Source organism: Mustelus asterias, chromosome 5, assembly GCF_964213995.1.
Source record: "Mustelus asterias chromosome 5, sMusAst1.hap1.1, whole genome shotgun sequence".
Lineage (NCBI taxonomy): Eukaryota > Metazoa > Chordata > Chondrichthyes > Carcharhiniformes > Triakidae > Mustelus > Mustelus asterias.
The window spans coordinates 25,060,361-25,084,737 of NC_135805.1; the positions used below are offsets into that span (position 1 = coordinate 25,060,361).

General features: G+C 46.2%; 1 long non-coding RNA gene across 2 annotated transcripts in view; it reads left to right on the forward strand.

The window, feature by feature from the left end:
* The window catches only part of LOC144493418 (uncharacterized), a 583,821-nt gene that overhangs the window by 73,406 nt on the left and 486,038 nt on the right, over positions 1-24,377 (forward strand). The gene's annotated exons all lie outside the window — the stretch shown is intronic.

Genomic DNA, 24,377 nt, shown 5'->3' on the forward strand with positions numbered 1-24,377 from the left:
ATTATTGGTACTTAGAATTCTGTCAATCTCTGCTTTAAACATACTCAATGACCGAGTGTCCACAGCCCTCTGGGGCAGAGAATTCCAAAGATTCACAACTTTTGAATAAATAAATTCTCCTCATCTCTGGCGTTCCCCTTATTTTGCTGTGGTGTCTTCTGATTCTAGACTCATAACTAGGAGTTTGTCAAAAAGAATTCCTCATTCATAAATCCATGTTGGCTATGTCCAGTCAGATCATTATTATCCAAGTGTCCATTTTCCCTGCTCCTGATGTAAAGCTAACAGGTTCGTAGTTCCCCGTTTTCTCTTTCCCTCCCTTCTTAAACAGTGGGCTGAAATTTGCTATCTTCCAATTTGCAGGAACCGTTGAAAAAATCTATAGAATTTTGGAAGATAATCACCAATGCATCCACTATCTCCATAGTTACCTCTTTCAACACTCTAGGATGTAGAATATCAGATCCCAGAGACTTATTAACCTTCAGTCCGATTAATTTCTCCAATACATCCTTCTTACTAATAGCAATTTCCTTCGATTACTCATTCTCCCTAGTTCATAAGTTCATAAGATATAGGAGCAGAATTAGATCATTCGGCCCATCGAATCCGCTCTGCCATTCGATCATGGCTGATATGCTCCTCATCCCCATTTTCCTGCCTTCTCCCCATAACCCTTCAACCCATTACCAATTAAAAATCTGTCTCACTCCTCCTTAAATGTACTCACTGTCCCAGCATCCACCGCACTTTGGGGTAGCGAATTCCACAGATTCACAACACTTTGGGAGAAGTAGCTTCTCCTCAACTCTGTTTTAAATTTGCTACCCCTTATCCTAAGGCTATGACCTCTCGCCCTAGAATACAGCACAAGAGGAAGCATCCGCTCCACATCGACTTTATCCATATCTTTTATCATCTTGTATAGCTCAATTTGATTTCCCCTCATCCTTCTAAATTCCAGAGAGTATAGGCCTAAACTGTTCGATCTCTCAAACCCCTCATCTCTGGAATCAACCTAGTGAACCTCCTCTGAACTGCCTCCAATCCACTACATCTTTCCTCAAATAAGGGGACCAAAATGTGCACAATATTCCAGGTGCGGCCTCACCAATGCCTTGTATAGTTGCAGCAATAGTTCCTTACTTGATATTCTATTCCTTTAGCTATAAGTCCCTAGTCCCTTGTATGTTTAATTCTAGGAGATTTCTTCCTCTGCAAATACAGATACAATATAATCAATTAGTTTCTCTGGCCTGCAGAAGCTTTTACTGTTGTTTTTTATGTGTTTTTCCCAGCTAACATTCATATTCTATTCCCCCTTCATCAGTTTATTGTACCCCCTTTGCTGTAGTCTAGAAATCTCCCCAATCCTCAGGTTTTGTACTATTTCTGGCAACTTCATAAGCCTTTTCTTTTAATTTTATACAATCCTTAACTGCCTTTGAAGCCATGGTTGACTGACTTTTCTTTATGGGTTTTCGTTCCCTAAAGGAATGTGTAGTCGCTGTAAGCCATGTCGTAATTCTTCAGAAGACTATCCATTGCTGACATCCCATCACACCTTTTAATGTATTTATCCAATCCACCTCAGTCAAATTGCCCCTCATACCTTCACAATCTCCTCGGTTCAAATTTAACACCTTGGCTTCAGATTGAACTTTCAAACATAAAGTAGAATTCTACCATATTATGATCACTCATCCCTAAGTTTTCTTTCACTGCAGGGTTATTTCTCAGTACATAATGCTAAGCTGTTCTCTAGTCATTTCCTGAACTTACCGCTCCATAAAACCATCCCTCACGCACCCCAGAAATTTGTACACCGCAGATTCAGTGCACATCAGATGGTGGCACAGTGGTTAGCACTGCTGCCTCACAGTGCCAGGGACCCGGGTTCGATTCCCAGCTTGGGTCACTGTCTGTGTGGAGTCTGCACATTCTCCCTGTGTCTGTGTGGGTTTACTCCGGGTGCTCCGGTTTCCTCCCACATTCCAAAGATGTGCGGATTAGATTGATTGGCCATGCTAAATTACCTCTCAGCATCAGGGGCACTAGCAGGGTAAATATGTGGGGCTACAGGGATAGGGGCTGGGTGGGACTGTGATCAGTGCAGACTCGGTGGACCGAATGGCCTCCTTCTGGAGACATTCTATGAATTGAAGTCATCCATGATGACTCTATTATCTATGCTACATGTTTCTCTAATCTCCTGATTAATACCATACCCCACTCTACCATTACTGTCTTTTAAAAATCCATTCATGGGATGTGGGAGTCGCTGGCTATTATCAGTTATTGCCCATTCCTTATTGCCCTTAAGAAGGTGCCTTCTTGAACTGCTGCAGTCCATGTGGTGCATGTACATCCACTGTGCTGTTAGTGAGGCCTAGTGTTTTAGGATTTTGACCCAACATCAGTGAAGGAACGGTGATATGGTTCCAAGTCGGTTTTGGTGGCCTATAAGCAACTCTTACCAATATCTGCTGCCCCTTGCAATTTTTTCGCTCCACCCACCCAGACAAATTTCACACATTGTTCTCCCGATCTGAGATCCTTCCAAACTAATATATCCTTTATTAACAGCGCAATCACATCTTCTTTTCATTTTTGCCTGTCCGTCATTAATATTGAATATCCTTGGCTATTCAATTTCCAGTCAAGGTCAGCCTATATCCATGTTTCCACAACAGCAATTAGATCATACCCATTTACCTCTATATATGCCTTTAAATCAAATATCTTCTTGCGAATGCTGCGTGCATTCAGATAAAATGCCTTAACTGTGCCTTTTTGATACTATTATGCATTCTAAGCCTAGTTGCTGCTCACCTTTGTTTTGCCTGCCTTCTAGCGTCACTTGCTACTTTTCTACTCTCTGTAACACCATTACTTCCATCCAATTTGAGCTCACCTCAGATTCCCATCCTCCTGACAAGCTGGTTTAAACCTGCTGCTCATCCCCTCCCCGTCCCCGCACTTGAGTTCCGAAACCTGGAGCTCACGTTGCTGTGGCCGGTGACACTTCCTGCAGATGTGTTCATCTCGGACACATGGTGTCCGAGTCTGTGACTTCCCACATAGCGCAAGATGTGCATTCCATCTGGCCACGCTGACCTGCCATGTCGTAACGTTAAAAACTATTATCACAATTCGAACAAGTAGAATAACTTACCAGTTACTCACCAATCAGCTTCTTCCCCTGTATTGAAATAATAACCAGCTTCTAGAGGCGGGAAAAAGGTGTAAAAGATAAGTGCCGCTTCGTCACCGAACTCTCGCTTTACCCTCTATGCATCAAAACAGCACTCAGTGCAAATGAGGCAGCACTGAGGAAGGTCTGTTTTTATACTTCCTGTAAAACAACTGATACAAGCTTCTGAAAACCAGTTAGCTAGATAATTAGCATCTGCTCTCAGAGAGTTTGTATATCTGTTTTAAGGCCAGAATAAAACTTGACACCCTTTCATTTAAGGAGTAATTTTGAGCGAATTGCTAAATTAGAGAAAGAAAAACAAGGCTGTTGGTAGAAATGAACCCTTAAAACTCCCTCACTACCAGACAGGGTGGTGAAGAAGGCATTTAGCACACTGGCCTTCATCAGTCAGGGCACTGAGTATAGGCGTTGTGACATTATGTTACAGTTGTATAAGTCATTGGTGAGGCCACAATTGGAGCCTTGTGTACAGTTTTGGTCACCTTGTTATAGGAAAGACATTGATAAACTGGAAAGAGTGCGAAGAAGATTTAGGAGGATGTTGCCAGGACTAGTGGGACCTGAGTTACAGGGAGCGGTTGGCCAGGCTAGAGCTTTATGTCTTGGGGAATGAGGGGTGACCATATTCAGGTGTATAAAATCATAAGGGGCAGAGATATGGTGAACGCACATAGTCTTTTTCCCAGGGAAAGGGAATTGAAAACCAGAGGGAATAGGTTTAAGGTGAGAGGGGAAAGATTTAAAAGGGACCTGAGGGGCAACTTCTTCACGCATAGGGTAAAGTTTATTTATTAGTCACAAGCAGGCTTAGGTTAACACTGCGATGAAGTTACTGTGAAAATCGCCTAGTCACCACACTCAGGTGCCTGTTCGGGTACACTGAGGGAGAATCTAGCATGGCCAATGCACCCAACCAGCACGTCTTTCAGACTGTGGGAGAAAAATGGAGCATCCGGAGGAAACCCACGCAGGCACGAGGAAAAACGTGCAGACTCTTCTCAGTGACCCAGTCGGGAATGAAACCCGGGTCCCTGGCACTGTGAGGCAGCAGTGTTAACCACTGTGCCACCGAGCCGCGTATATGGAATGGAATGAGCTGCCGGAATAAGTGGTTGAGGCAGGTTCAAACATGGGCATTTGGGACTAGCTGGGAGGGCACCAGGGTCGGCATGGACCAGTTGGGCCGAAGAGCCTGTTTCTGTGCTGTATTGCTTTATGATTCCATGACCCTGACTTTCAGTGCAGACGAGAGTCATGTTTTCTTAAAATCGATATGCATTTGAGCAAAAGACTTGCATTTAGGTTCATTCACAAATTCCGCATGTCTCAACATGCTTTACAGCTAATAAAGCACTTTTGAAGTGTAGTCACTGTTGTAATGTAGGAACCTACATTAATGCTAGAAAGAAGTATATACTTCTATTGTGTTGTTTTTATTTAAAACAAGGCTCTCATTTACTGAGTTCTGACTGTGGCCTTTTCAGACTGATAGCATCAACACTCGTTTCACAAAGAAACTTGCTGTGGAGCTTGTCTCTCAACCCCGCGCACCATTTTGTTACTCAGTGCGTGGGTCCTGTACACATCATACTGGTAGACTTTCGTCAACTTTTTATTAATGTCTAAAATAGAGCTTGTTTTTTTATGATTACATTTTTGTACCTCACACTCAGACAGGACTTTTCTTAATGAGTCAGAATATGCGAACAAGCCGCGGTGAGCTCCACCAACCTAAGAGATTTGACTGCAATCAGGATTACATCGAAATTCTTCAGGCGCCTTCAGCAAACGAGTGAAGCGCTGTTAGATACGCAGTGACCATCTTTGTGAAAGATGCTGCTATTTCCTGTTGCCTCGTTCTGTTTTAAGTCTGGCCTATAGTTGCATGAACGTGCGTGTGTGTGTGTTCTACTGTAGATCACGGTGTAGTGTATAGATCAACTCGCCATATAAGACGACCCCACTTTATCGGCTGCAAAGGTTTTGCTTTTGCGTACACTTCTCCCTTGTCGCCACACTCACATCAGTAGTCAGTCTCATTTTTCATCCCACAAATGGGTGTTTTACTTAGCAGTAGCACTGTGGAACAAAGGTTAGCACTGCTGCCTCACAGCGTCAGGGACCTGGGTTTGATTTCTGACTTGGAGCGCTGTCTGTGCGGAGTCTGCACGTTGTCCCCGTGTCTGCGTGGGTTTCCTCCAGGTGCTCCGGTTTTCTCTCACAGTCCGAAAGACATGCTGGTTAGGGTGCTAAATTCTCCCTCAGTGTACCCGAACAGGTGCCAGAGTGGGGCAACTAGGGGATTTTCACAGTAACATCATTGCTGAAGCCTACTTGTGACACTAATAAAATAAACTTTAAAAAACCTTAAACGACTGGGTGTAAGAGATCAAGTGGGCGATGCAGGCGAAGATATCGTGGGAGGTTAAGACACACCCACACAAATAGTCCCCACATGCCGCATGACAAAGATGGCGACCACCCACACCCTACACTGGCGGTTTGGTTTTGTACCCGGCAGATAAGTCAACTCACATTTTTGCCGGGATTTGACGAGGCTTCAAAGGTCAACATCTTTGGCAGCTGAATTTTCTTTGGAATATAACATATTTCGGTGTGTTAAATGCCATGTTAGATTCGTGCAGTCACATTCATTTGGACAGTTAAGGACGTTCACTAATGCTCTCGCCGGCATCCCTCATTTATATTGAGGCAGCAATCCAAAATACTCAAACAGAATATCTGCCCACTTAATTTGCCTCCCAATTGCTTAAAGCAAACTGAAATTCTGCCAGACTCAACTGTTTTGGATTTGAAGTGTACCAATCAGTCTTGACGTTGTAAAACCGAAGATGGAATGGGCGTCATGGTGGCACAGTGGTTCGCACTGCTGCCTCATTGCGTCAGGGACCCGGGTTTGATTCCGGCCTTGGGTAACCGTCTGTGTGGAGTTCTTCCCGTGTCCAGTTTCCTCCCACAGTCCAAAATGTGCAGCTTAGGTGGATTGGCCATGCTAAATTGCCCTTAGTGTTCGAAGATGCTTGGGTTGGGTGATTTGGACATGCCACATTGCCCATTAGTGTCTAAAGATTAAAGCTCAAAGATCCTTTATTAGTGTCACAAGTAGGCCAACATTAACACTGCAGTGAAGTGACTGTGAAAATCCCCTAGTCACCACACTCCGGCACCTGTTCGGGTACACTGAGGGAGAATTTAGTGTGGCCAATGCACCTAACCAGCACATCTTTCAGACTGTGGGAGGAAACTGGAGCACCCGGAGGAATCCCATGCAGACACGGGGAGAACATGCAGACTCCGCATAGACAGTGACCCAAGCTGGGAATCGAACCCGGGTCCCTGGCGCTGTGAAGCAGCAGTGCTAATCACTGTGCCACTGTGATGTTCAGGTTAGCTGGATTAGCCATGGTAAATGCGCGTGGGTTACGGTGATAAGGGATTGGCCTGGGTAAGATGCTCTTTCATAGAGTCAGTGCAGACTCAATGGGCCAAATGGCCTCCTTCTGCTCTGTAGCGCTTCTCTGATTCTGTGATTTCTGTTAACTTGGTCCATCCATAATAATATGTGGAAAACTCCCCATCACAGCCAAGAACTGAATGGCTGGTTAAAATAGGACATCTTTTGCCTTGATAATTTGTCCCACCTCGATCGTCAGACCGAATCAGAGATTCGCGTAGCACAGAAGATGGCCCATCGGCCCTGCAGACCTGTGCTAGCTTTTTGGAAGAGCTATCCAATTGGAGCCACTCCTGCTCTTCCCATGCAGCCCCTGCCAATTTTATCATGATAAATATATATCCAATATAGTTGAAAGTTACTGGATGTATTGGCTTCTGTCACTCTTTTGGGCAGCGCAATACAAATCTTAAAAACTTGACAGATTTAAAAAATCTCCTCACCACCCTGTTGTTTTGTTTTGACCAATTATTGTGAATCTGTGTCCTCAAATTATCAGCCCTGCCTGTCACCAGTGGAAACTGTTTCACCCTCACTATATCATCAAGGGGGAGGCGATGGTCTAGTGGTATTATCGCTGGACTATTAATCCAGAAACTCAGCTAATGCTCTGGGGACTCGGGTATTGTTTCTTGTGCACTATACATACAAAGCATACTGTTCATAGAGAAAGAAAGGAGAGAGTGCAGAGTAGTGTTACAGTCATAGAAATCATAGATCATAGAAACCCTTCAGTGCAGAAGGAGGCCATTCGGCCCATCGAGTCTGCACCGACCACAATCCCACCCAGGCCCTACCCCCACATATTTACCCGCTAATCCCTCTAACCTACGCATCTCAGGACTCTAAGGGGCAATTTTTAACCTGGCCAATCAACCTAACCCGCACATCTTTGGACAGTGGGAGGAAACCGGAGCACCCGGAGGAAACCCACGCAGACACGAGGAGAATGTGCAAACTCCACACAGACAGTGACCCGAGCCGGGAATCAAACCCGGGACCCTGGAGCTGTGAAGCAGCAGTGCTAAGTGCTAACCACTGTGCTACCGTGCCGCACCATAGCTAGGGTGTAGAGAAAGATCAACTTAGTTGGAGGTAGGTCCATTCAAAAGTCTGATGGCACTCTTAAATGGCTCAATTCCAGTTTGAAGATTGTGTCCTCTTCTTTTAGTTTTGCTTACCAGCAGCTTCTCCGTATCTACCCTACGGAATCATTAGAACATCCCTTAACCTACTGAACTGAAAGGAGTATGAGTCAAGCTTAAGCAACTGCTCCCACAACTTAACCCTGGTACCGAGAAGCTAAAGTGAATAATGATCCCTTGAAAGATGAGGCTGGGGAGTTAATAGTGGGGAATGTAGAAATGGCTGAGACACTAAATTAATATGTTGCCCTGAGTTTTCTTGGTGAAGGACACAGGTATTATCCCAATCGTAACAGAACATGCCGAGGTTATAGAAAGGGAGGAACTTAGAACTATCATCATCATTAGGGAAAAAGTACTGAGCAAACTATTGGGATTGAAGACAGGCAAATCCCTAGGGCCTGGTGGCCTACATCCCAGGTCTTAAAAAAATGGCAGTGGAGATGGTGGATCCATTGGTTACAATATTCCAAAATTCCCTGGATGCGGGAAAGGTTCCGGTAGATTGGAAAAATGCTAATAGAACATAGAACAGTACAGCACAGAACAGGCCCTTCGGCCCACGATGTTGTGCCGAGCTTTATCTGAAACCAAGATCAAGCTATCCCACTCCCTATCATCCTGGTGTGCTCCATGTGCCTATCCAATAACCGCTTAAATGTTCCTAAAGTGTCTGACTCCACTATCACTGCAGGCAGTCCATTCCACACCCCAACCACACTCTGCATAAAGAACCTACCTCTGATATCCTTCCTATATCTCCCACCATGAACCCTATAGTTATGCCCCCTTGTAATAGCTCCATCCACCCGAGGAAATAGTATTTGAACATTCACTCTATCTATCCCCTTCATCATTTTATAAACCTCTATTAAGTCTCCCCTCAGCCTCCTCCGCTCCAGAGAGAACAGCCCTAGCTCCCTCAACCTTTCCTCATAAGACCTACCCTCCAAACCAGGCAGCATCCTGGTAAATCTCCTCTGCACTCTTTCCAGCGCTTCCACATCCTTCTTATAGTGAGGTGACCAGAACTGCGCACAATATTCCAAATGTGGTCTCACCAAGGTCCTGTACAGTTGCAGCATAACCCCACGGCTCTTAAATTCCAACCCCCTGTTAATAAAAGCTAACACACTATAGGCCTTCTTCACAGCTCTATCCACTTGAGTGGCAACCTTCAGAGATCTGTGGATATGGACCCCAAGATCTCTCTGTTCCTCCACAGTCTTCAGAACCCTACCTTTGACCCTGTAATCCACATTTAAATTAGTCCTACCAAAATGAATCACCTCACATTTATCAGGGTTAAACTCCATTTGCCATTTTTCAGCCCAGCGTTGCATCCTATCTATGTCTATTTGCAGCCTACAACAGCCCTCCACCTCATCCACTACTCCACCAATCTTGGTGTCATCAGCAAATTTACTGATCCACCCTTCAGCCCCCTCCTCTAAGTCATTAATAAAGATCACAAAGAGCAGAGGACCAAGCACTGATCCCTTTGGCACTCCGCTAGCAACCTGCCTCCAGTCTGAAAATTTTCCATCGACCACCACACTCTGTCTTCGATCAGATAGCCAGTTACCTATCCAATCTGCCAACTTTCCCTCTATCCTTGCCTCCTTACTTTCATCATAATGTAGCATCCTTATTCAAAAAAGAAGGGAGGTAAAATGTAGGAAATTATAGGTCAATTAGTTTAACATCTGTAGTTGGGAAATTGTTAGAATCCATTATAAAGGAAGTAATAACAGGACATTTCGAAAGTCAAAATGCAATCCATCAGAGTCAGCATGGTTTTATGAAGGGTAAATAACTTTTGACTAATTTGCTTGAGTTCTTCGAAGATGTAACAAGCAAGGTGGATAATGGTGACCCTGTAGATGTAGTATATCTGGACTTGAAGGCATTTGATAAGGTGCCACACCAAAGGTTAATGCACAAGGTTGGTTCACATGGGATTAGGGGTAATTTATTAGCTTGGATAAAGGATTGGCTAATCAACAGCAGAGAGTCAAGATAAAAGGGTCTTTCTCAGGTTAGCAAGATGCAACTAGTGGGGTGCCACAGGGCTCGGTCCTTGGGTCCCAACTATTTAAAATCTATATTAATGACTTGGATGCAGGGATAGTAGGCACCATCGCCAAATTTGCAGATGGCACTAAAATAAGTGGGATAGTACGTTGAGATAATGAAAAAAGAAATTTACTAATGGATATGAATAGATTAAGTGAATGGGGCAAAATCTGGCAAATTAAGTTTAACATAGATAAGGGTGAGGTTCTCCATTTTGGAAGGAAAAATACAAACGCAAATTATTATCTAAATGGAGAGGGACAAGGGACTGGGTAATGTACAATGAGAAGGTACTGGTTGGCAGTTTAGTTGTGAGAAAACCCTTGGAAATGAGTGACCATAGTATGATGGAATTCTTTATCAAGGTGGATAGTGAGGTAGTTGATTCTGAGACCAGGGTCCTGAATCTCAATAAAGGTAACTATGATGGTATGAGGCATGAGTTGACTTTGATGGACTGGGTAACATTACTGAAAGGAAGGCAATGGCAGGCATTCAAGGCACCAATGGGTTAACTTCAAAAATTGTTTATTCCTATTTGGCGCAAAAGTGGAAAGGAAATTGTGGCCAAACCACAGTTTACAAGGGAAATTAGAGAAAGTATTAGATTCAAAGAAGAAGCATATAAATTGGCAAGAAAAAGCAATAGACTTGAGGATTGGGAGTAGTTTAAAATTCAGCGAAGGTGGGCCAAGGGACCGATTAAGAAGGGGAAAATAGAGTAAGAGAGCGGGGAACATAAAAACTGACTGTAAAAGTTTCCAAAGCTATGTAAGGAGAAAGAGATTGACAAAAATGAATGTAGGCCCCTTACAGTCAGAAAAGGAGGAATTCATAACGGGGAACAAAGCGATGGCTGGGGAACTAAATTTGTACAAAGGAAGAGTGAATAATATACTGGAAGTTCTGAGAAACACAATTTTTAGTGAGGAAACCAGTATTTGTAGAGAAATAGTTTTGGGGCAATTGATGTGATTGAAGATGGATAAATCTCCAGGTCCTGATCATCTTCATCCCAGGTGCTTAAGGAAGTGGCCCTGGAAATAGTAGATCCATTGGTGGCTTTTTTCCAAAATTCTTTGGGCTCTGGAATGTTTCCTACAGATTAGAGGGTAGCTAATATAAGCCAGCTATTCAAAAAGGGAGGTAGAGAGAAAACAGGGAACTATAGACCAGTGAGTCTAACGTCAGTAGCAGGGAAGTTGCTAGAGTCCATTATCAACTATTTCATAACACAGCATTTGGAAAGTGTATGCATACATATCGCTAGAGAGTATAACTTCCTCACTTCTTAATTTCAGTCCCTTTGTGATAAAGGCCAACATTCCAAAAGTCCTTTTCTGCCTCTCCACTAGTTTAATGCACCTGAACTCACCGACCTTCCTGCCCCTCTACAGTTTCTACTCCATTGTCAGTTTTTAAAAATCCAATTTGTTGTATTGGATTTGAAATGGATGACCCTACGCTTGCCCACATTAATTCAACATTTTTAAAATGTGGAGTATAATTTATGTGGAGTGTTTTAAAAATGTGCAGCATTTATCCTCCTCTTCTATCATTTTTCCCCCCTCCCCTTTTTGCGGCTCTTGTAAAACAGTAACTATTTGCAGCATAGCCTTTGCCCTGTGGCCATTCTTCATGCGGGAGCCTTCAAAGCAATTCTACACAGACTGGAGATCAAACCTAGAGTTTGTGCTCTCAGTGACTCAGTTATTTACTGCCTTAATGAGCTCGAACCATGAAAGGAGGCCAGGTGGATTTTTTTTTTGTTAAGACAAATGTATCTTGCATCTCATTCCAAGAACTGAACTTTATTTTATACGCTGAGGTTCCATAATTATAACTGTGGCTGCAGACTCAACCTCACGTACCCTATAGCAAGTAACTTAGCAGCATCGGAAGATTTTTTACAGGAAAGGGGATGTAAGTGGGCCAAACTCTTGATATTGACGACGGATCAGGATCCCAACACCATCCCGCCTCCGTCAGGGTTTCGATAATGTGGGACCGAAGGTGAGGGAACTCTCCTCTGATTCAACACCATTATCCCAACAAAAACTCATCGTCAAACTCCGTGGCCTAGGGCTCGGCTCCTCCCTCTGCGGCTGGATCCTAGACTTCCTATTCCACAGACCGTAATCAGTAAAGATAGGCACCGACACCTCCTCCACGATTATCCTCAACACTGGTGCCCCGCCAGGCTGTGTCCTCAGCCCCTTATGATACTTCTTATGAGTGCGTGGCCAAATTCCGCTCTAACTCAATTTTTACATTTGCTGATGACACCACCGTAGTGAGTTGGATCTCAAACAATGACGAGACTGAGTACAGGAAAGAGATAGGGATTCTGGTGAACTGGTGCGATGACAATAATCTCTCCCTCAATGCCAACAAAACGAAGGAGATTGTCATCGGCTTCAGGAAGCGTGGTGGAGGACATGCCCCTGTCTACATCAAAGGTGATGAAATGGAGATGGTCAAGAGCTTCAAGTTTCTAAGTGTTCAGTCCACCAATAATCTGTCCTGGTCCCTCCACGCTGACGCTATCGAAAGCCTACCAACGCCTCTACTTTCACAGGAGGCGAAGAAAATTTGGCATGTCCGCTACAACTCTTACCAATTTCCACAGATGCATCATAGAAAGCATTCTTTCTGGTTGTATCACAGCTTGGCATGGCTCCTGCTCTGATCAAGACCGCAAGATACTACAAAGGGTTGTGAACGTAGCCCAGTCCATCACGCAAACCAGCCTACCATCCATTGACTCTGTCTACACTTCCCGCTGCCTCGGAAAAGCAGCCAGCATAATTAAGGACCCCATGCACCCCGGACATTCTCTCTTCCACTTTCTTTCGTCGGGAAAAAGAGGCGGAAGTCTGAGATCACGTACCAACCGACTCAAGAACAATTTCTTCCCTGCTGCTGTCAGACCTTTGAATGGTCCTATCACACATTAAGCTGATCTTTCTCTTCACCCTATCGGTAACTGCAACACTGTATTCTGCACCTCTCCTTTCCTTCTCCCCTATGTACTCTATGAACGGTATGCTCTGTCTGTATAGTGCGCAAGAAACAATACTGTATCCCAATACATGTGACAATAATAAATCAAATCAATTCAGTTCAATTCGGATCTGTCACGTAAGAAAGCGACTTATGAACTATTCCAAACTGCAATTCCAGATTTAACAGCATAGCACCTGTTTCCCAACTTGCCAGGGTCACCGAGGTGAGTAAGTAACGGAACATACTTCTTCACTGAAACTGACAAGCTGGGAAGGCTTTGATCAATTGCACTGAAGAGCTCCAGGCATGGTCATTTTGAGATTGCTGTTGAAAGTGTTTCTTCTCTCAGAGCGTGTGTGATCGCTGTTTGACAGGTGATTGCCGACGCCTTGGCAGGCATGTCACTGTCTAGCACTTTGCTCACTTTCTGGTGCACTTCCCTGCTACCACTCTTCACCATGGCATGAGAACAGCTGCTGCAGCTGCACGGGTGATGGGCATTGGGATCCCACTGGAAGGAAATGGGGGTCCCCAGCATAGCGCCCGCAGGTGGAGTGGGTGGCACAGTGGTCAGCACTGCTGCCTCACAGCGCCAGGGACCCGGGTTCGATTCCCGGCTTGGGTCACTGTCTGTGTGTGGAGTCTGCACGTTCTCCCCGTGTCTGCGTGGGTTTCCTCCCACATTCTGAAAGACGTGCTGAAATTAGGTGAATTGGCCGTGCTAAATTCTCCCTTAGTGTCAGAGGGACTAGGAGGGTAAATATGTGGGATTATGGGGATAGGATCTGGGTGCGAGTCTTGCTGGTGCAGTCTCGATGGACTGAATGGCCTCCTTCTGCACTGTAGATTCTATGATTCAGCTCACCCAAGACTGAGAGATAGGAGTGGAGAGGAAAGAAGTGTGGAATTTGTGGAAGTGTGACTGTGAGGCATCGTTATAAAAGAGAGCAAAAGGTCGAGGGGGAGTGAGTGCTGACTGTTCAGACGGGGATGTCCGGAGGTGCCTGGAGAGAGAGAGGAATGAGTGTAGCTGATTTGATTTATTATTGTCACATGTATTGGGATACAGTGAAAAGTATTATTTCTTGCGCGCTGTACAGACAAAGCATACCGTTCATCGAGTACATGGGGAGAAATAGAGAGGGTGCAGAATGTAGTGTTGCAGTCGCAGCTAGGGTGTAGACAAAGATCAACTTAATGCGAGGTAGGTCCATTCAAAAGTCTGACAGCAGCGGGGAAGAAGCTGTTCCTGAGTCACTTGGTACATGATCTCAGAGTTTTGTATCTTATTCCCGATGGAAGAAGGTAGGAGAGGGGTATGTCTGGGATGTGTGGGGTTCTTGATTATGCTGGTTGCTTTTCCGAGGCAGTGGGAAGTGTCAATGGATGGGAGGCTGGTTTGGAGCTGCAAGTTCTGTTGTCCTGAGGAATGCCGTGTAGGTCAGAGAATGGGATGTGGCACCGGAACTGGCAATTATATAGTACGATGAATGTAAATAGACATCCAGCAGCACTTTACATTTGTTACTAAACAAATTTTGACACTGATGCATATAAGGAGGCTATCAGGACAAAAGGTTGGTCAAGGTGGTAGGTTTAAAGGAAGAGAGAAAGTTGGATAAAGAGAGAAATTTAGGGATGGATTTCTGGAGCTTAGGGTCTAGGCCACTGAAGGTCTGGTTGCCACTGTTTAAAGTTTATTTATTAGTGTCACAAGTAGGCTAACATTAACTGCAATGAAGTTACTGTGGAAATCCCCTAGTCGCCACACTCCGGCGCCTGTTCGGATACACTGAGGGAGAAGTCAGCATGACCAATGCACCTCACCAGCACGTGTTTTGGACTGTGGGAGGAGGCCGGAGCACCCACAGGAAATCCACACAGACAGGGGAGAACATGCAGACTCCACACAGACAGTGACCCAAGGCCGGAATTGAACCCGGGTCCCTGGTGCTGTGAGGCAGCAGTGCTAACCACTGTGCCACCGTGCCACCCTAGATGGAGCAATGAAAATCATATTATGTGAGGCCAGAATTGGAACACAGAAATCTGGGAGGGTCATGTGGCAGGGAAGGTTACAAAGATTGGAAGGGGCAAGGCCTAAAAGGGATGAGTTGGGGATGATTTTAGTATATTTTACAAGCTAGTTTCATTTTCAAGCTAAGCTGTCCGAATGGACACACACATTGTGGATTGACTGTGTTACATTTGAGATTTTATTGTTAATTTCTAAACAACATGTCGCCATGACTATCGGGAAGATTGGGAAGAAAATTAAGGTTTCTGGCTGAAGCAGAGCAGTTAATTTGTACGAAGATGTGAAAACAAAAGGTCCTTTCATTGTGTTTTGATGCGGTGAAGTGATGCAGACTGCTGTTGAACGTAATCCTGGAGTTAGTCTTGCTTGAGAGATCCCTGGCAGCAAATGGGTCAATGGTGATATTGGTTAATGGTGGGGGTCTTTTGTTGCCTCTGCAGTGACAGATTACGAGAAAGCTGCGCCAATTCCCTTTGGAAATTGTTAACAGTGAGAAAAAGGTAATAGCAGCAATCTCACATGAAGAAACAGAAAGGTAATTATCAGACACATTAGTGCAGCCAAACAGCAACAGTTCCCATTCTGAACTGATCTACTGATTTGCTTCACAGATGTTCTCTGCACAGGAACATACAATAGTTGGACCCACCTAATAGAAGTTTACATAACCGCCCCTCCCCTTCACCCTGCTGTATTTGCATGCAATTTGTCTTTTGCTAGCATTGGAATGGGCACTCGAGCCTTTTATAAGACCCTGAGAAACAGGAGTAGGCCATTCAGCCCCTCGAGCCTGCTTCACCATGCTATAGGATCATGGCTGATCCGACGACATTCCTCACATCCGCTTTCCTGCCCTTTCCCCATAACCCTCGACCCCCCTTTACTGAACAAAAATCTATCCATTATATTGTAGACTAGACTGTCCATTCTCGGTCTCTTCACGATTCCTACACAAAGGAAGGTGTGATATAATTTTCCTGCTTCTGGCCTGGCCTCGCTTTCCTGAACAATCGGTCTTGACGGCCTCCCCGACGCTGCAGTGTGTTTAAAATTGGCCCAACTTTGTGGCATTGAATTACGCGCGAGTACCTCATGTTTGGGACAGCACGGTGGCACAGTGGTTAGCACTGCTGCCTCACAGCGCCAGGGACCCGGGTTCAATTCTGGCCTCGGGTGACTGTCTGTGTGGGGTTTGCACATTCTCCCCGTGCCTGTGTGGGTTTCCTCCGGGTTTCTCTCCACACTCCAAAAGACGTGCTGGTTAGGTTGACTGGCTATGCTAAATTGTCCCTTAATGTCAGAGGGTAAATACATGGAGTTACAGGGATAGGGCCTGGGTAGAATTGTTGTCAGTGCAGGCTCAATGGGCCAAATGGCCTCCTTCTGCACTGTGGGGATTCTGTGATTACACTCCTGAGTTATTCTGTCAAGACTCAGCTATAAGTAATCATGTGGTGAAGTACCGGAGATGATGAATGGATTCAAAGAACAAAGAGGAAAGAACAGTACAGCACAGGAACAGGCCTTTCGGCCCTCCAAGCCTGTGCCGATCATGTTGCCCTAAATAAATTTTTAAAAACCATCTGCCCTTACTCGGTCTATATCCCTCTGTTCCGTCCCTATTCATGTACCCATCCAGATGCCTCTTAAATGTTGCTAATGTGCCTGCTTCCACCACCTCCTCTGGCAGCGTGTTCCAGGCACCCAACCATTCTCCACTTTCCTCACACATCTCCCTTAAACTTTTCCCCTCTCACTTTGAACCTGTGCCCTTGTAATTGACACTTCCACCCTGGGGAAAAGGATAATATGATTCCTATCATATAATCAGTGCAGAACACAGTTGGATTTGAGAAATCCATGCAGCTTTTTGTAGACATGAACAATGTTTTCATAGAATCATAGAATCTACAGTGCAGAAGGAAGCCATTTGGCCCATCGAGCCTGCACCAACAACAATCCCCCCCAGGTCCTATCCCCGTAATGTCACATATTTATGCTGCTAATCCCCCTGACACTAAGGGGCAATTTAGCATGGCTAATCAACCTAACCCGCACATCTTTGGATTATGGGGGGAAACCGGAGCACCCGGGGGAAACCCACGCAGACACGGGGAGAATGTGCAAACTCCACACAGACAGTGACCCAAGGCTGGAATTGAACCCGGGGTCCCTGGCACCATGAGGCAGCAACGCTGACCACTGTGCCACCGTGCTGGCCATGTCATGATGGTGTCAGAGTCAGAGGCGAAGATGAAAAGGTGTTTCAGAAACAACCTTGATGATAAAGGGCAAAAAGAAACCCCACAACTTGAATAGTATGTTGTGCATCAGTATTTGCAGTATGGTACAGTCCAGCAGATCACATGTGTCACTCCCGGCAGCAATGATGTGCGATTGTGAGAGACGGAGAGCACTAAAGGAACCTGCACCGGGTCACGCTTTCCACTTTCAACAAGTCCCAAGTCTCAACAGAATGGCTGACTTGGCAAAGCCTGCTTAAACTCCAAAGTGTGTTTATGTTCTGTGGTGCACTGGTAATCATAGTTACTGTTGTCCTTGGAAACCTTTTAACAAGTTGGTTTAAAAAGTCAGACGCAATATCAGCTGCAGCCCCCATGCCCGCCCGTTTAATAAGGTTCTCCAGATAATCGCTTTCTCTTGACTTTGATTTTGTTCCAAATTTTAAACTTAAAAATAAGCCGGACACCAACCCTCATGCAGTAGGCGCTCTCCCACTGGCAGTTATATGGCATGTTACCCCCAGGATGTTGGTCAAAGAATCCACGTCATGCCGCTCTTGTTTATTTTGTTTGAGTTGGTCCAGTGACGATCCAAGCCATATTTGAATATGGGGGACTGACTGCTGAGTTAGCTGATACCTTGGTTCAGCTCTGTCAAGGATGGGCCAAATGGCCTCCTCCTGTAACCTATGATTGCACAATCTCAGTTGGTGTACTGGTGTGTGTGTGTGGAAACAATCCCCCGACCTCACAAAGTTGGGAGAAAATTAGCAATGAAAATAAACAGTTCACACGTTTAAGTGTATTTGGAGACGTTTGTATGTTGTTTCATTGAGTGTCTACAATTGCTGGCCTTCTTTGTTCTGCTGTGCTTACGGAGAAGGGTTGCTTTTTTTAATTCGTGGGACAAGAGGGCTGGCCAGAATTTATTGCCCATCCCTAATTGCCCTTGAACTGAATATCTTGCTCGGCCATTTCAGAAGGCAGTTGAGAACCAACCACATTGCTCTGGAATCACATGCAGGTCAGACCAGATAAGAATGGCAGATTTCCTTCCCTCCAGGACATTAGTGAACCAGCTGGGTTTTCCTGACAATCGACAATGGTTTCCTGGTCATCAGTAGATTCTTGATTCTAGATTTTTTAAATTGAATTCAAATTCCCACCATCTGCAGTGGCGGGATTCGAACCCGGGTCCCCAGAACATTAGCTGAGTTTCTGGATTAATAGTCTAGCGGTAATACCACTAGGCCATCACCTCACCTGCTTTTGTGCAGCCGGCCTGCATGACCACCAATCTCCCCATATGATCGAATACATCCACTTGTTCTCCTTGTACATCTGAGTAAGTGTTTGAACTCTACCAAGGCCTTACTTTTTTTCTTACTACAGACATGGCCAGATTTTCAAAGTTCGTCACTTTGGGAAAATCAAAGCAAGAAGATAAGAAAGACTTGTATTTATGCAGTGCTTTTCATAACCTCAGAATGTCTCAAAGTGTTTACAACTATTGAAATCCTTTTAAAGTGTAGTCATCGTTGTGATGTTAAGAAGCACGACAGCTGATTTACACACAGCAGAGTCCCATAAATAGCCTTGGGACAGTGACCAGACCATTTGCTTCAGGTAAGCTGACTGAGGGACAAATATTGGGTTAGAGAGAAGGCCCCTGCTCTTCTATGAATACTACCGTGGGAGCTTTTACATGCACTGGTGAAGACCTTGGTTTGACATCCCATCCAAAAGCTGCCAGTTATCTCCGGCAGTGCGGCACTCCCTCCGTACTGAAATGTGGTGCCAGCCTTGACTTTGAGCTCAAGTCTGTGGAGTGGGACTTCTACCCATACCTTTGGTTTAGGCGCAATCCACTGGCTGATATGTCAGTAATGTACATGTATGTACGGGGAGGCAGCGGCATAGTGGTATTGTCACTGGATTAGTAATCCAGAGACCCAGGGCAATGCTCTGGAGAGCCAGGTTCAAATCCCACCACGGCAGCTGGTGATATTTGAATTCAATAAAAATCTGGAATTAAGGGGGCGATTCTCCCAAAAAGGTTCGCGGACAAAATGGTGTAAATCATGATTGTTTATTCAGTAGGAGTTCAGACTCGAATCTCCCATACTCTGTGCAATGCAGAGGTCAAAATCGTGAATGTCGGGGGGAATATAAAAGCTCGGGGGGGCCTATTCATGCCAGAGTTTGACAGTTCCAGGCCTCTGCGCATGTGCAGTGACCCCCTGTCTATCAGCCTGCTGTTTGCTGATCAGTGGCCAGCCTGGGACCCCTGAAATGGTGCCCCTCCAGCCCTCCCTACGCCCCGATCGCAGCCCCCTTGAACATGCCCGGGCCAGCCCCGACCAATCGCCAGCCTCCCCCTTGCCAGCAGTGACGATCCCACCCCCCCCCCCCCCCACCCCGCAGAAACTCCCCACCACCAGGAGGCAAACCCCCCCCCCCAGGCTGACCACCCTCTCCCAGCCCACCCCAATTGCTAGCCTCCCTCCAATCCTGACCGGTCCCCATGCAGAGTGGCAGGCGGACCCCCTCACCCTCCATGGATCGTTCCCTAGTCCCCACCCCAGTAGGCCCCGCTCCCTTGGCACTGCCTGAAAACCAGTGGGCAGTGTCGAGGGGTCCCCTGGGCATGGGCACTTTGCCCCTTGGGCAGCCAGGGGGCACAGGCTAGTACTGCCAAGGTGCCCATGCCCAGGGGGCATCACCTCCCCGCCGCCCGACCCCCTGGGGGGCCCCGTTTGCCCCTTCACTCCAGGATATCCGGCGCTCGGAGATGCACGCGCGGCGGCAATTCCACGAATCGGCCCACACGCGATTCTCCCGGCCCAATGCTCTAAAGAATTAGTGCGGCGGGGTGGGAGTATTGTCCCCTAAAAGTCTAATGATGACCATGAAACCATTGTCGGAAAAATCTATCTGGTTCACTAAGGTCCTTTAGGGAAGGGAATCTGCCGTCCTTACCTGGCCTACATGTGACTCCAGAGCCACAGCAATGTGGATGACACTCAAATGTTCTCTGAAATGGAGGGCAATTAAGGATGGGCAATAAATGCTAAGCCAGTGTTGCCCACATCCCATAAATGAATAAAAAATATATACATATAAAATATACATATATATATATATATATATATATCTGTATCCTTAAGAAGGTCGCCTCACCCTGGGACCTTTGCACCAATTGCATTTTTTCCCAATGACTTGGCAGTTGCTGACTTCTCAGTTCAGCTTTTCATTGATGTTCATAGATTGCCTGCTGATGGCTCATGTCTGTGACATTACTTTCATTGACTGGAGAGCAACTTACAGCTGACAGAACAAGTTGAGTCTATTGGCTGTGTGTTGCTTTCAGGGGGTATTGGGTTGCAGCTGGTAACCGCCATACCATCAAAATTCTAAACTCAGATTGCCAATCTGCCTTATGGCGAGAGATTGGGCAGACTGGGCCTGCATTCACTAGAGTCTCAAAGGACGAGAAGTGATTTCATTGAAACCTACCAAATACTTTAAGTAATGGGTGGGGAGTAGATGTAGGTAAGATGTTTCCCTGGGTGGGGAGTCTAGAACCATGGGGCACAATTTCAAAATAAGTGGGAAGCCACTTGGACTGAGATGGGGAGAAATTATTTTACTCAGAGGGTAGCGAATTCTCTACCGCGGTGGGTTGTGGAAGCTCAGTCATTGAATATATTTCAAGTAGAGATCGATAGATTTCCCCTAATTTCTAATGTAAATGGTTATGGGGATAGTGCGGGTCAAAGGCACTGAAGTGTCCCATCAACCATGAACTCATTGAATAGCGGAGCAGGCTCGATGGGCTGAAATGGCCTGCTCCTGTTCATAGAATCACAGAATCCTGTAATGCAGAAGGAGGCAATTCGGCCCATCGAGCCTGCACCGACAACAATCCCACCAGATCCTGTCTCCATAACCCCACGTTTACCCTCCTAATCCCGCTGACACTAAGGGCCAATTTGGATAAACATATGGATGATATTGGAATAGTGTAGATTAGAGGGGCTTTAGATTGGTTTCACTGGTCGGCGCAACATCGAGGGCCGAAGGGCCTGTACTGCGCTGTAATGTTCTATGTTCTATGTTCTAATTTATCATGGCCAATCAACCTAACCCGCACATCCTTGGAGTGTGGGAGGAAACCGGAGCACCTGGAACAAACCCATGCAGACGCGGGGAGAATGTGTAAACTCCACACAGTCACCCGAGGCCGGAATTGAACCCCGATCCCTGGCGCTAGGAGGCAGAAGTGCTAACCATTGTGCCACTGTGCCACCCCCTAACCACTGTGCCACCCTGGCACTGTGTTCCTGTTTAAATTTGAAACCCAGCCTGGCTAATTGTTTGGCATTTGGAGGTGGGCGGAAGAACTGAGAAGTTGCTTTGCACATTCTCCCCGTGTCTGCGTGGGTTTCCTCCGGGTGCTCCAGTTTCCTCCCACAGTCCAAAGATGTGCGGGTTAGATTGATTGGCCATGCTAAATTGACCCTAGTGTCAGGGGGATTAGCAGGGCAAATATGTGGGGTTACGGGAATATGGCCTGGGTGGGATTGTGGTTGGTGCAGACTCGATGGGCCGAATGGCCTCCTTTTGCACTGTAGGATTCAATGATTCAATGATTCTGCAAAGGAGCACCGCTCCGAAAGTTCATGATTCCACATCAACCTGTTGGACTTTAACCTGCTGTTGTGAGACTCCTTACTGTTTCCTGCTGTTGTGAGACTCCTTACTGTTTCCTTACTGCTGTTGTGAGACTCCTTACTAATTTCCCAAACATAGATTGGAATATCCCTAGGGCTAGGGGTTTGGATGGAGAGGAGTTTGTTAGGTGTGTCCAGGAGAGTTTCCTGACACAGTATGTGGATAAGCCTACTAGAGGAGAGGCTGTTCTTGATCTGGTGCTGGCTAATGAACCTGGACAGGTGGAGGATCTCTCGGTGGGTGAACATCTTGGGGATAGCGATCATAATTCTATCTCCTTCACGATAGCATTGGAAAGAGATAGGGTCAGGCAGGCTAGGAAAGTGTTTCTCTGGAGTAAAGGGAAATACAGTGTCATCAGGGAGGAAATTAGACGGGTAAATTGGAAGGAGGCATTCTTGGGGAAAAGTACCGAAGGAAAGTGGAGGATTTTCAAGGAATGTTTGTCTGGAGCTCTGCATGACAACGTTCCGATGAGACAGGGGGGTGTTGGTAGGGTACGGGAACCGTGGTGCACGAAGGTTGTGATGAACCTGGTAAATAAGAAAAGAGAGGCGTACAGAAGGTTCAGAGAGCTAGGAGGTGTTAAGGATTTAGAGGAGTATACGCGATGTAGGAAGGAGCTTAAGAAGGAAATTAGGAGAGCGAGAAGGGGTCATGAGAAGACCTTGGCGGGTAAGATTAAGGAGAATCCCAAGGCTTTCTACAAATATGTCAAGAGTAAAAGGATGAGATGTGAAGGCATAGGACCCTTAAAAGGTGAAGGGGGAAAAGTTTGTGCGGAACCGTTAGAAATGGCGGAGGTGCTTAATGAATACTTTACCTCGGTATTCACGGTGGAAAGGGATCTGGGTGGTTGTACTGCTGGATTGCGGAGGACAGAAAGGATCGAGCATGTGGACATAAAGAAAGAGGATGTGTTGGAACTATTGAATGGCATCAAGGTTGGTAAGTCGCCGGGACCGGATGGGATGTACCCCAGGTTACTGTGGGAGGCGAGGGAGGAGATTGCGGAGCCTTTGGCGATGATCTTTGCATCGTCGATGGAGACGGGAGAGGTTCCGGAGGATTGGAGGATTGCGGATGTGGTCCCTATATTCAAGAAAGGGAACAGGGACAGCCCGGGAAATTACCGACCGGTGAGTCTAACCTCAGTGGTTGGTAAGTTGATGGAGAGGATCCTGAGAGACAGGATTTATGATCATCTAGAGAAGTTTAGTATGATCAAAAGTAGTCAGCACGGCTTTGTCAGGGGCAGGTCGTGCCTTACGAGCCTGGTTGAGTTCTTTGAAAATGTGACCAAGCACATTGACGAAGGAAGAGCGGTGGATGTGGTCTATATGGACTTCAGCAAAGCGTTCGATAAGGTCCCCCATGCAAGGCTTCTTGAGAAAGTGAGAGGGCATGGGATCCAAGGGGCTGTTGCCTTGTGGATCCAGAACTGGCTTGCCTGCAGAAGGCAGAGAGTGGCTGTGGAGGGGTCTTTCTCTGCATGGAGGTCAGTGACCAGTGGAGTGCCCCAGGGATCTGTTCTGGGACCCTTGCTGTTTGTCATTTTCATAAATGACCTGGATGAGGAAGTGGAGGGATGGGTTGGTAAGTTTGCTGACGACACCAAGGTAGGTGGTGTTGTGGATAGTTTGGAGGGATGTCAGAAGTTGCAGCGAGACATAGATAGAATGCAAGACTGGGCGGAGAAGTGGCAGATGGACTTCAACCCGGATAAGTGTGTAGTGATCCATTTTGGCAGATCCAATGGGATGGAGCAGCAGTATAAAATGAAGGGTACCATTCTTAGCAGTGTAGAGGATCAGAAGGACCTTGGGGTCCGGGTCCATAGGACTCTTAAATCGGCCTCGCAGGTGGAGGATGCGGTCAAGAAGGCGTATGGCGTACTAGCCTTCATTAATCGAGGGATTGAGTTTAGGAGTCGGGAGATAATGCTGCAGCTTTATAGGACCCTGGTTAGACCCCACTTGGAGTACTGCGCGCAGTTCTGGTCACCTCATTACAGGAAAGATGTTGAAGCCATTGAAAGGGTGCAGAGGAGATTTACAAGGATGTTGCCTGGATTGGGGGGCATGCCTTATGAGGATAGGTTGAGGGAGCTTGGTCTCTTCTCCCTGGAGAGACGAAGGATGAGAGGTGACCTGATAGAGGTTTACAAGATGTTGAGGGGTCTGGATAGGGTGGACTCTCAGAGGCTATTTCCAAGGGCTGAAATGGTTGCTACGAGAGGACACAGGTTTAAGGTGCTGGGGGGTAGGTACAGGGGGGATGTCAGGGGTAAGTTTTTCACTCAGAGGGTGGTGGGTGAGTGGAATCGGCTGACGTCGGTGGTGGTGGAGGCAAACTCGTTGGGGTCTTTTAAGAGACTTCTGGATGAGTACATGGGATTTAATGGGATTGAGGGCTATAGATAGGCCTAGAGGTGGGGATGTGA